Raw genomic sequence first — 12,460 nt, 5'->3', positions numbered from 1 at the left:
AAACAGACACATTGTTGGAGTTAAGGTGTTCATTTTCTTTTCACTTTGTGTCATACATCCAGGCTAGCTGTTTACCCATGCCTTCAATCTTCATGCTAAGCTAATGAGCTAATGTAACCATATCTTGTCAACAGCTTTAGCTTCATACATAATGGTCCGAAATGAGACTTCAATCCTGTCATTTCTGAAGGAAGGTATATGAGTGAATTCTCATAATGTTGAAGGGTTTCTAGTGGTTGGTAATGGTTACAGCTGGTAAGTTGATTCATTTAAATTTAAATGTAATATATTTGTGATGTAGCCAAAGTTACAGGAGACATTGCTGTATTTCTGATTATATTTTGACATTCTGTAGGCTTCATGATTAGTCAAGTATTTCTAAAATTAACCAGCAGATTAATCAAAAAGGAAAACAGAACTTGGATGCAGTCCTAACCCACTTCTCCATCCAAAGGTAATGTTTGGTTCAGTTATGGGCAGGGCCTTATCTGAGGCTGAGTAGGAGGCAGGGAGTCACACCTTGACAAGCTGTAAGCTGACACACACTAAGCAGCTTCACCAGCAGCAGGAGCATAAAAGGCTGCTGGAATGGAGCATGAGATGTGTCCGATGCAAAGACAGAAGAACAACAAACAACTCTTGATAATCAAGCGTTTAATTTTCATTTGTTATTTGATTGTGTTGGACTTTTCTGACATTTTATAGACCAAATCATGAATGAATAACTCAGGGAAGTAAGGTACATGGATAAATAAATAATAATTAGTTCTTAAACCCAAATTTTGGGATATGCTCCATGTATAGTTTATCATAGTTAAACAAGAGAGGAAATAATGCAGCACCAGCCTTAAGACCCTGTTCATTTCATCTGATATTGTGCTTAAATAATTCTTATTCCCAAATACATTTGTTTGGGCTGCGATATATTATTTTCATTTTCAGTTAATCTGGGTTATTACTTTCTCAATCAACCATTTAATTGTTTGGTCTATAAGGCCATTTATATTAATATTAATTATTAATTTACCTTCCAGATATTGCCTTAATTATGTGGTGTATAAAACATCAGAAAATAATGATAATTGTTTCCTAAATTCCAGGATGACATCCTTTATTTGTCCAACCAACAGTTCACACCCCAAAGATATTCAATATTGGATTACATAAAACAAAGAAGTGAAGCTGGGTACAGTGAATGTTTGATTCAATTATAAATGTATCATCTAAATAGTTGGTGCCTAATAATCTATTGATCAGAGTGATTAATGGTGTATATGTTTTGGCTCTAGTTTAACTAAATTATCATTGGATCATTAGGGCCCCCCTAATGGGTTGGTCTAGCCCTGCTTCCGAATAATATTAAACTAGGAAAAACTCCAGAGAATGACAGCATGTTTCACTGCCTGTCATATAAAATCTATCTTACCATCTGGTTTTTTGCCATGCTAGTGACCTGATTCTAGTGATAGCTTTGTTGGTCAGTCCACCACTTTGGTCCAGACTGAAATATCTCAATATGTATTGGATGGGTTACCATGTTATTTTGTACAAGCATTCATAGTCCCCAGAGGATAAATCCCACTGATTTTGCTAAATCTCTCAGTTTTCATCAAGGACCACCAGCAGGTCAAAGTTGTCACTTAACCTGAAAACTATGGATTAGCACAATATTTTGTATAGACACTGATGGTTACCAGAGAATGAAGCCTACAAACAGTGATGGTCTGGAGACATTTCGTTGCTGACATTTGTAGTTTTGAATAAAATGTATTTAAGTATTGAATGAATTATATAAAAAAAAAAAGATTTAGTGATTGCAGCACTTGACGTAATATCAGTGACAGCTAGTTAGCTATCAGGTGACTTTAGCTGGCCACTAAAGAAAACTGACATGTAACATTATATACCCATCAAGTTGCTTACTTGAAGAAAAGAAAAGCCAGCTCTGAGTCAAGTTGGAGCCATTTAGCAGTTCGTAGCTCACATGCACCCACGGCTGGCCCAACTTCCAAAACAAAGAACAGATTACTCAGATTACAACATCCACAGAGGGACCAAAGAGTTGTTTATTGTCTAGTGCTGTATTAAATTTCAAGTTCAGTTCTTTAACTTGTGCTGTAGTGCCATGAGCAGGTCTGAATTTTGTGCTGCCAAATGGATTACTTTGTGAGGCATACTAGCGTTTTCATTTAGCTTAAAGCACTGCTGTGCCCACAGTAAGAAGCGCGCTTCACAGAGCTGCCAGCATGGCTGAAGAATATTTGTCTTCTTCAGATACAGATAAATCTGTGAAATATGAATATTACTTCATAATTATTACTGAACCAATGATGGTGTGTCCTCAGTTTGCTGTCGCCTCCACCTGTGCAGACAACAGCCTGTTTACAGCTTTGTTGCAGCCTGGAGGCTTCATGCACCCTGAGGGAAGCTACATTTTGGCGCCTCCTTTTGCCAGAAATGGAGCAAAAGGCAACTCGTCTCCTTCCACATTCTGTTGTCCCTTTCCTCACATCCTATTATTTTGTGAGACAGCCATGGTTACCATGCTAATTATTCCTACTGCAACACATAGCTCCTAAATGGCCCAGCCTCTCTGTCTGCAGCTAGCCTCCTACAGCCTCAGCATGATAAACACCCCAACCTCCTTTTTCCTCTCTGCCTTCCCCTTCGCTCCTCTCATCCTCCTATCCCTCTCTTCTCTACCCCTTAGTAATTTCATCACACCATTTTCACTGCTCTGATGCTGCATTATATTTTAGCTCTCCTTCTCTCTCTTCTGCTTACTCCATCATTTACTCTCTTGCTGCCACCTCTTATGTCCATTTTGCTCAGTCCAATCTTGCTGCAGGCTTTTAGGAGGAAAAACAGAAAAAAATGCTCTGCAGTCTCAGGCAACAGCCCCAAACCTGAGCCCAGTTTACTGCCACTGCTAGACCAGTGTGTGTTGAGGGGGAAGAGGATGAATGAGCGTGCTTATGCTTGTATCATTTTGGATGTATTAAGCCTATGTAAGCCTTTTCTTAAATTTAAATGTGCTGTGAGGAGTCTGTATGTCTTAGTCACAATGTAAGAGTCATTAATAAGAAAACAGGACAGACTGAGGTGTGCAGGGCTTCAGGCCACTGGAGGGCTGGCATGCTCACATTCCAGGAGGTATACATTTGTGTTTCATGAAGGAACAGCAAAATATCCATGGTAGCCATTTTTAGATAGGCAACTGGATCTGTCCTGTGTGGCTCTGCTGAAATGAAAGAAATAATAAATTGGAGTAAAAATATATGTTTACATGTTAAAATACCATATTGCTTGATTTTAAAGCCAAAGCAGACGTTTCTGTAAAATGAGAAGTCTTGCCTATGTGCCCTGAATGCTATCGGCATTTTGAGAGTTGAAAATTTAACATGGCTAACTCAAAATAATAGTGTAACATATTGTCAATTGCGCTTATTTGTTTTCTTGCCAAAAGTTAGTAGATAATACCACTCTTGTGTGTATGGTAAATGTCGCTGGAGAAGCAGCTTAGTTTAAGACTGGAAACAGCTATCCTGGCTCTGTCCACGTCACTTCAGTTTGAAGTGAAGTTGTGGTTCTATTGTGGGTGAGGTGTGGGACTTTTTCTTCTTTGAGACTCCACAAGATGAAAACAAGAATCCGGGAAGCAGCATACAATCACTGTGCCCAGCTGCAGTTTTATATATATATATATATATACATATATATATATATATATATATATATATATATATATATATATATATATATATATATATATATATATATATATATAAAAATAATTTAAGCATGTAACTCCCCATAAACCTGTTGAAAAGGGCATAATACAATTTTGTCTAGCCCTGCTTCTCATCTTTATGCTAAACTAGGCTAACCGTATCCTGGATCCAACTTCACCTCATGTGTAACTATGCAATCAACCCTCTCCGCAGTTGCAGAAAGTATTATTTGTCCATTAATCCACAGATAAGTTCACTATGAATACGATTCATAGTCGATTCTAAATCGAATCCATCCCCGCCTACTTGCACGTGTCCAAAAGAAAAACAAAAAACATTTCAAAGAGGACAACGCAGCTAGCTTGCAGCTAGAGCCTGCAGCTGAACCTCCACACATTTATGACCGACTGGTACTGAGGGAAGCTCCTAAAGTGTCGGAAATGTTGGGTTTAGAAGGGGTGAAGAGGGTTTATTCAGGACAAAAATTAAGAACCTGAACTTTGTAATAGACTGAATTTTTGGTATATGGTGGTATTTTCTGTTGAACTCTTGAATCCTCATTTTTGGTGAATATTATTTGAACTTGGCTAACCTAAACCTACAAAAAGCCACCAGGATAAAGTCAAGCTGTTGTAAAATACCCCTATCTTTTTATAAAAGATTTTGAGATGGAGAGGACAGTTGGACATAAAATCCAAAATGATTTGCTTATTTTTTCTAATCCAGATGCAATAATGGCATATGGAAAGTCAAATCAAATTCTGAATTTGGAGAATTCACAAATTGACACCTCTCAAGGTGTTATTTTTTTTAAATTAACTCCTCCAGTTGTGGGCTCAACTCCAAATATGGCTCATTCTGAGTATCCCTGTTTTATTAATTAGCTTGTTGAGTAAATAAATATATAAAAAAACATCCAACCTATCCATTTTCATATCAATTATGTGTAATTGATACCAGTGCAACCCTGTTTAAGGCATCATATTTGCTTACTTTTAATATCAGCAACAGCTTCATCTGATAGATTTCTGGAGGAATGGGTATCCTGTGGTCTTCCTCAGTGGTGGTAGCTGGAGCGTCTCTGGCTTTGGTCGTGGAATAATGCAGTCTGGTCACTTTATTTTGGTTGGTAGTGTTCTTGTTCTGAAGCTGTGTGAGACATGCAGCCAGCTCTGTCATTGGCTGAGGAGGAAGTAAAAGTTTGTCTGTCTCAGCAGACGCCTTTCCATTCCACTGCACTCGTAATCTTTTTTTCCCCCCTTTGCTTTTAGAGGAGGAACTCACTGCAGTGCAGATTAATCAGAGGGATTTAATTAACTTGGCCCCGGCACACACATCAAACCTGGAGACAAGACAGGCTATAAACTCAGCCAATTATCTCCTGCTAGAACGGCGGTGTGGGGGGTGAAACTCCCTCATGTCCTGTGGTCCCCTCATGTCCACCCACCCTCCACCCCCCACCAACTACAAAGCTTATTTCAGTAAAGTGTCCCCTCACTTCACTCGAACTCTCTTCAACTGGTCACTGCACACCAGTGTTAAGGTGTGGACTGTTGACCTTTCCTCCAGTGTCATCATAAGGTTAGAAATTTAATTTGTCCAATACTTTAATTAATGACCAAATAACTGCAAAACTAATGACATTCCCATCAGCCTCAGCTGTACATTTTAGTGTGAATTAGCAAATGGTAGCATGCCCACACACTACTTAATGTAGTGAGTGTGAGCATGGTAAACATTACACCTGCTCAACATCAATATACTAGCATTATCACTGTCAGCATGCTAGAGTGCTCAAGTGAAGCCTTTGTCCATCTTGAAGAATGAATGGGCCAACATAACAGTTACGAACATGCAGTTTGATGTGAGAGCAGTGATGTTGCCTGGTACGCATCCTGCATCTCTGAAAGGACGTAGTAAACTCACTATCCATTCGTCCAGGGATGCACTATATTTTATCCCTGATAATGCTACATTTTGAACAACAAATCTGTAGTGAAATAATTATAAATGGAAACTCGCTATCAAGACAGAAAGAAGACCAATCCTTGACACACACATTTCAACAATCGAAGCTACAAACTTTAGTATTGGTAAACGAACTAACTGGGTCACTATCAAGAAAAATCAGCTCTGATCGATTCTGTATTCTCTCGTGACGATGATGACAGATGAGGCTTTACCATTCAGGAGACGCGGTGTATTGAAACCATAGAAATAAACTAATATTTGATTTATTTGAATTTTGTAGACAAGTGTATCTGGATCTTAGCAGCCTTTTTTTTTTTCAGTTTTGCGCCACACTAAACTTCTTCATCAGCTGACATCAGTATGTTTTTCCTGCAGTCTCAGACTCGTGTTTTAACGCCTTTCTTCGTCGACCATGATGTGATTTCCAGACAGTCAGAGAAAGTCAAAGTGTGCGTCCTGCTCATAGTTCATTCATAGAATCCCAGCTCACCACAGAGCATCTCTTCTGTCAGGCTGCTGACAGCATTGCAGAGCATTGCAGCTTCTCTCATCAGCGCACCACCATTGCATATTGTCAGTTGGATTTTTTTAATTAATGCAGCAGCTAATATAAAAGTATGTATATGGTTCCCCTGATTTATAATTCCTAACTAAGATGTTTTCCCTGTGCATTTTTGTAGGCTTGTATGTTTTTGTAATGTACTCGGACTGACAAAATCAGTCTCTAACTTACTGGCTCATCAACTTTTTGGGGGCAGCCGTAGATGTGCCAGTGTTTTGTTTTCAGATTTGGGATTTCATTTGTTTTATATTTTGTTTAATTTTCAGATACATTTTCAACATACATGAATATAACCATGATTACAACCATACAACATCAGAAACAAGTTTAACACTACAATTTGTCAAATTTTACAAATTTTATTGGGGACCCACTGAATTTCCCCAGAACCCACTCAAATGACCACCTATGGGTCCCAGGGATTCACTATATCAGAAACCTATTAACATCACTGTAATATTGAATATGGATTGTACTTTACAACAAAGTAAAAATGTGCAGGTGGAAGTCATTCTTTATTTACTGTTGCCAGGGCAGGATGGTGCTATAATGATAGAAAAGACTAATCACGGAATAGAGATATTGATATAGTAGGGATGTAATGATACCAAACACTCATAATATGATATCATCACAATATATAAAAAAAAAGGAAAAAGAAAAAGATGCTTTGAACAATGTCCTAATAATAAATGTGATGTGTACAGCATTTATTATTTGTTTACAGTTTTTTACTTTTTATTTTAGGTATATCTGCTTTCCTTCTATTGTAAAATAAAAGTAGCCGGCAATGACGTAAGCAGGTACAAAAAGTAGCCATTGGATTATGTCCAATTGCAAAACAATACAGTAGCCCGTAGAAATCCCTCCCTCGCTCTGGTTGTACAGCAGGCCTACCAGCGCCACGAAAATCTCCGTTAGCGGATTGTTAGTCATAATATCCCTATTATATTGTGCCTATATTTCAGTGTAGATCAGTGTTGAAAGTGAAATGATACCACACTCATATACACATAGCCTTACACAACACCCATGAGTCCTGCTTCAGCTGCTGCTACTGCCATGTTACAGCATAGCCATGGCAACCAAGACAGTGTCTGCTGTGGCATGGGGATGTTGTTGAGCTCTCAGTTTTTAGGATTGGACAGAATGCAGTCCTATATATGTTATGTGAAAACATGCATCACTGGGTGTGTGTGTGCATGTGTTCATGTGTGTGTGTGTTTCTGCTGATTTGTGTTATTGTGGTTTATTCATGAATCACCTTGAAGTCACCTTGCTCTGCAACTGAGGCCCAAAAAGCACCCAGGCTGCTGACTTGTCTCCAGCTGTAGATACCAGATACCTGCATGTACATTGTGTGTGTGTGTGTGTGTGTGTGTGTGTGTGTGTGTGTGTGTGTGTGTGTGTGTGTGGGCGCATGCTTGTGCATGCACACAGCCTACCTCACATAATTTTATTCTTGTCAGGGTAGAAAAGCCTCTCACTGAAAGCTGTACCAGTGAAATTCTGTTAGTTGAGTTCACAGCTCCCTAAGGCGGTGCAGGGCTTCCTCTGGTGTGTGTCAGGGTGTGTGAAGTCATCCCTCTAACCTTTACAACTCCACTCACCACAATAAACACTCTTCTGTACAGCCAGCCAACAACCTTCTTAAACTCACTGACTGCAATCTTTGAATCAAATTGTCAGTCTCTCAAGTTGAATTGCCATATGGCCATTTTCTATGGATGTGGTTACAGACGCCACAGAGCACACTTCTGACCACATCCAACCACACCTATCAGTGCTGTTGGCTGTGGTCAGAGGTGCCCACATTTGAAACTTTGCACCAGAGAGAGCAGTGAGACACTGATTTTTCAACATAGTGATTTGTAAAGATAAGCAAGTACACCATTATCTGTGTCTGTTCAACTAACCATTGTATCTGTATCCATAGCTGTATTCAGATTGGGCAAGATTTGACCCACAAGTGGGTGATGCTTAAGCCAGGAGTTGATAATTTAAGCCTGAAATTGATTTGGGTTGATCAGAAGTTACTATATTTCTTATTTATAAGAAAACTATTTACAGAACAGCCTCAGAATTTAGCTTCGGATCAAAGTTTTTGATCACAAGAGTAAGAGACCTATTTACAAAACAGGTTTTTTATAAACTTGAATCAATAAATTTTAGTCAGCTACCCACTGAGGATTTTCCTTAATCACTAGTACAGATTTTGACACATTGTACTCAGATGACATTCAGCCTCCTAAAACTTCATTCAGGCAAGTACTTGATCAATTCTTGCATTTAGTTATTCTTAAATTCCTGATATTAACTTTGAGCGTCTTCAGAAAAACTTGGACACATTTCCACCTATTTAACAAGTGGTCTGCAAATGGATATTTTACTCAGATAATGACATGGTCTTGGGGCCTTTGCATTTACACCAGCGAGCCATTATAAGTGCATTGTTGTTGCCCACATTTTGACTGTACCTCATTATGCAAAAAAGTGGCTGTTGCATGAGCTTTTCTATACCTGTACTATTCAATTAGAATATAATAAAAAATATAGTATATTTTGCTAGTAATTCTTGCTTTTCTAAAATCTATAAATATTTGTATGTGTGTCATTTTAAAAAGACATAGTAGTATAATAGCCACCACACAAGTCACTACAGTCCAGTGCTGTAGCTGGCCGAAACTACTCTCATTTACTGTATAACAGTGTACATGTCAAGTTTCAAATGTTTGTTCATTTACTGTCATTCAACTTGATCATTGTAAAACTTCAGATTTCCACACAGTCAAAGTAATAAAGTGTGCACCCACACCACAGTTCAGTAACAGAATCCTAGCACGCCACGGAGTAATTCAGCATCAGTGCTGAGAAACATTTTGCCACGTGCAGCCTGATGGATGTCTTTAGGGCAGCACTGGAAGCTACTACCTTTAGCAAAATGAAGATAACAATAAGAGGTGAAGTTAGAGGTGCCTTTCAAGTTGTTTTGCAGGTTTTGCTACCAATGTCATTTACTCCTGGCTGATCTGGTCACAGTGCAGTCCAGACCACCTCCAGGTGTAGTCTGGATGAAATGTGTTAAGGGTTTTGAGGGTTACCCTCAGGAAATTGGCGAGCAGAGGCATTTAAATGCCTGTCTGATGTAAGTAACTGCTAGTTTTCCCAGAGGCTTAATAAGTCTAATGTTATATTTTCTAAAAAATGTTATTTAGATTTTAAAATGTTATTGTTTGTTCATTAGCTGAGGTAGTCTGTAGAATGTAGAGCTGAAGCTCAAGTCTCTGTTCCTGTTCTCATTCAGTATGTTTTGCAAAAGTAGAAGTTGAAAACTGCGCCATTTAATTGAGTTAAGCATTGGTTACTGTATGAGCACAGACAAAAAACAAATTAAAACTTTGTTTAGTGGCAGCACGGGTAGTGCTATCATTGTAACTTAGTTTTTCAATTTCCATAAAACTCATCAAAGCCCTCTTCTAAAGTAATTTTTCCATTTTGTTTCTGCTATCTAAAAATGTATACACTATTTGGTCTTCTGTGTCCTGATCTCATACAGACATGTCAGGGTTTCCTCTAGGATTTTTTTAAACCGTGGGGGAGGTCTGCCCGGGTGGAAGAGGGGGGGTGACGACGACGACGACAACATGAATTTTGAAATGTGAAATTATGACTATTTCAAACTGAATGTTTTTCTAAATACATTATTTACTATAGGGTTTCCGGTACATGAATTGAAAATAATAATTGAAAATAGGATCTTGCAGTATCACTAGGCCAAAACAACAAACACAACAACAACAAATTAAAGATATATTTCAAAGTTAAATAACTAAACTAGTCTATACTGAATACAGTCAAATAAACATCTCTTCCTGCATAGAATTCACGGTACACATCATTATCATTTCTATTGACGTGAGGGAATAACATCACGATAATAAATCAAGAACATTGAGCCTCTCCTTTATGTAATGTTACCTGACTCTCTTCCTCTGGAACCTTTCTCTTCTTTTGAAAAAAGTTTAATATACTCATCTGAAAATGTAACCAGAAAAGAGTCATGGCAGAAAATGACCTGGGCATTACCTAAGCTAACGTTATGTCGTGCTGTTCAAAACGTGTATCTGAAACGTAACGGGTTTCCTCTATCAATAGAAAATTACGTTTTACAGTTAAAAATTAATCTACAACAAAATAATATCTCTCTCTACTGTATAACCAAAGACTCGACATGCTTTATTAGGCCTAAAGTAATCTCTCTTTAACAAGTGTCAATGGTACAAAAATAAAATAAAAATAAGAATCTCTCTGAAATAATGATAGAAATAATGCGTATCCTGTATTAACCAATCAATAACACATTTATCCCGACTCAGGATTTTTTCTGTAGCCTAATCCATTTTAGAGTTTAGATTATCTTCCCGAGCCTGAGCCCGAGCCCGAGCCCGAACTTGACCCGAACCAGCCCACGGGCCGGGTCGGGTCGATATTTCCCGCTACTATCCTCGGGCCGGGCCGGGCCGGGCCGGGCCGGGCCGGGCCCTTGATCAAGCATTTGTGTTTTTTTTGTTTGTTTTTTTAATCATTACCTTATTCATTTGCGATCCATTCCATTCTGAATAAACAAACAACGCAAGATTAAGATAATACTAAACATACTTCTGTAGTTCAAACAACTGAATTGTAGTTGAGAGCGTCAGTTATAACAGCCCACTGTAACGTGGGCTGGTGAAGGGGAAGGTGATGGTCCACTTTAGTACGGGTAACCCCGGTTACTCAAGAGACGGCAGGCAACATGTGGGGGTTTCCGCACGGCACTTTTATTCATAATACTGACCACACCATGCCAGGTCTCTACGGCACTAGATGTTACAGGCATACATGCAAACGAACACAGGCCGAGGTTCTCGCACCAACACTTTACAAAATAAAGACAAAATAAAATGGGGAGTCTTCGCTCTGTCGGTGGTATCCTTTCACACGGGGAGCGGAAGTACACCTGCTCTTCTTCATTGTACAGGTTACATTACCCACTAAACAAAAGGAGACGCCACCTAGTGGCGCTACATTGAATAACTCTGACTGTTACACCGGTCAGGTTTAAATCGGGCTCGGGCTCATAATTACAGTTAATGTGTCGGCTCGGACACAACTCGGACACAACGTGCACGGGCTCGGGCAGGGTCGGGCTTGATTTTTTGGGTCCCGATCTAAGCTCTAATCCATCTATAACATTAGGGTCGTTTTCACTGGTTTGAACAAAACTGTATCAAATATAACCTAGCTTAGGTACCTTTCTTTCACCCTTTTCTCTCCCTCCACGTCGGACTGTCGTCTCTACTCTCTTCATCTTTCGCGCGCCGCAGCCAGACAGGCAGGTGGTAACTCCGGTGTTGGTTTTTCAAAATAAGGGTATTTGCAGCATAGCGTCACATTTCATGAAAAACACCATGTTTTGTGCCAAAATTCACATTTCATACACTTAATTTTTTACATTTCATTTCACAATAATTTACATTAACATAAAACAAGATAAAAACAAGGTTAAAAAAAAAAAACATTATTCTGAAGGTGTGGCGGCTTTTATTTTGCCATGGCAGTGCGCCACAATCAATTACATGTAGAGGAAACCCTGCATGTCTTAGCAAACTGTGACCCATCGACTCATCGATTTAATGATCATCCTAAACATATGAAACAAACCACACACTATACTGTTGAGAAAGGCTTTCTTCCAAGGCTGACTTTTTAGCTTTATCACAAACGCCAGCGTGATTTTGAGTGAATGGGTTTTTCTGGATCCATTTAAGATATATTTAGATACAGATGACTGTTAAATCTCATCAGCAGTGTAGGCTCCCTCAAACATTTTTTAAATTGAACAGCAAACCAGTGTTTTTGAACTTTGATTAAAAGACAAAAAACCAAGACATCACTGCACTGTGTGAGAGCTTTTGCTCACTGAGGAGCGTCAGGGAGACTGCAGTGATGGTAAGGAAAATGTAGTCCACTACATTTGAACCATGAATGACCCAGTTAGGAGGTGAGCTCTCAGCAAATCAAGCCAACAGGGGATTTCTCTGCTTTTGTATTCATCTGCTGACAGCTCCTGTCAAAGTCTGTACACACCACAGATCTGCATGACCCTGCCAAAGGTTCTCACCCACTTTGTTTACAGTAATGATTTTAAGCTTTT

The 12,460-nt window shown here is 39.0% G+C and overlaps 1 protein-coding gene across 1 annotated transcript in view; it reads left to right on the top strand.

The window, feature by feature from the left end:
• The window catches only part of adgrb1a (adhesion G protein-coupled receptor B1a), a 156,641-nt gene that overhangs the window by 105,026 nt on the left and 39,155 nt on the right, over window positions 1–12,460 (top strand). The gene's annotated exons all lie outside the window — the stretch shown is intronic.

The sequence above is a fragment of the Pagrus major genome, chromosome 17 (genome assembly GCF_040436345.1).
Source record: "Pagrus major chromosome 17, Pma_NU_1.0".
NCBI lineage: Eukaryota > Metazoa > Chordata > Actinopteri > Spariformes > Sparidae > Pagrus > Pagrus major.
This window is presented reverse-complemented; position numbering and strand designations above follow the sequence as displayed.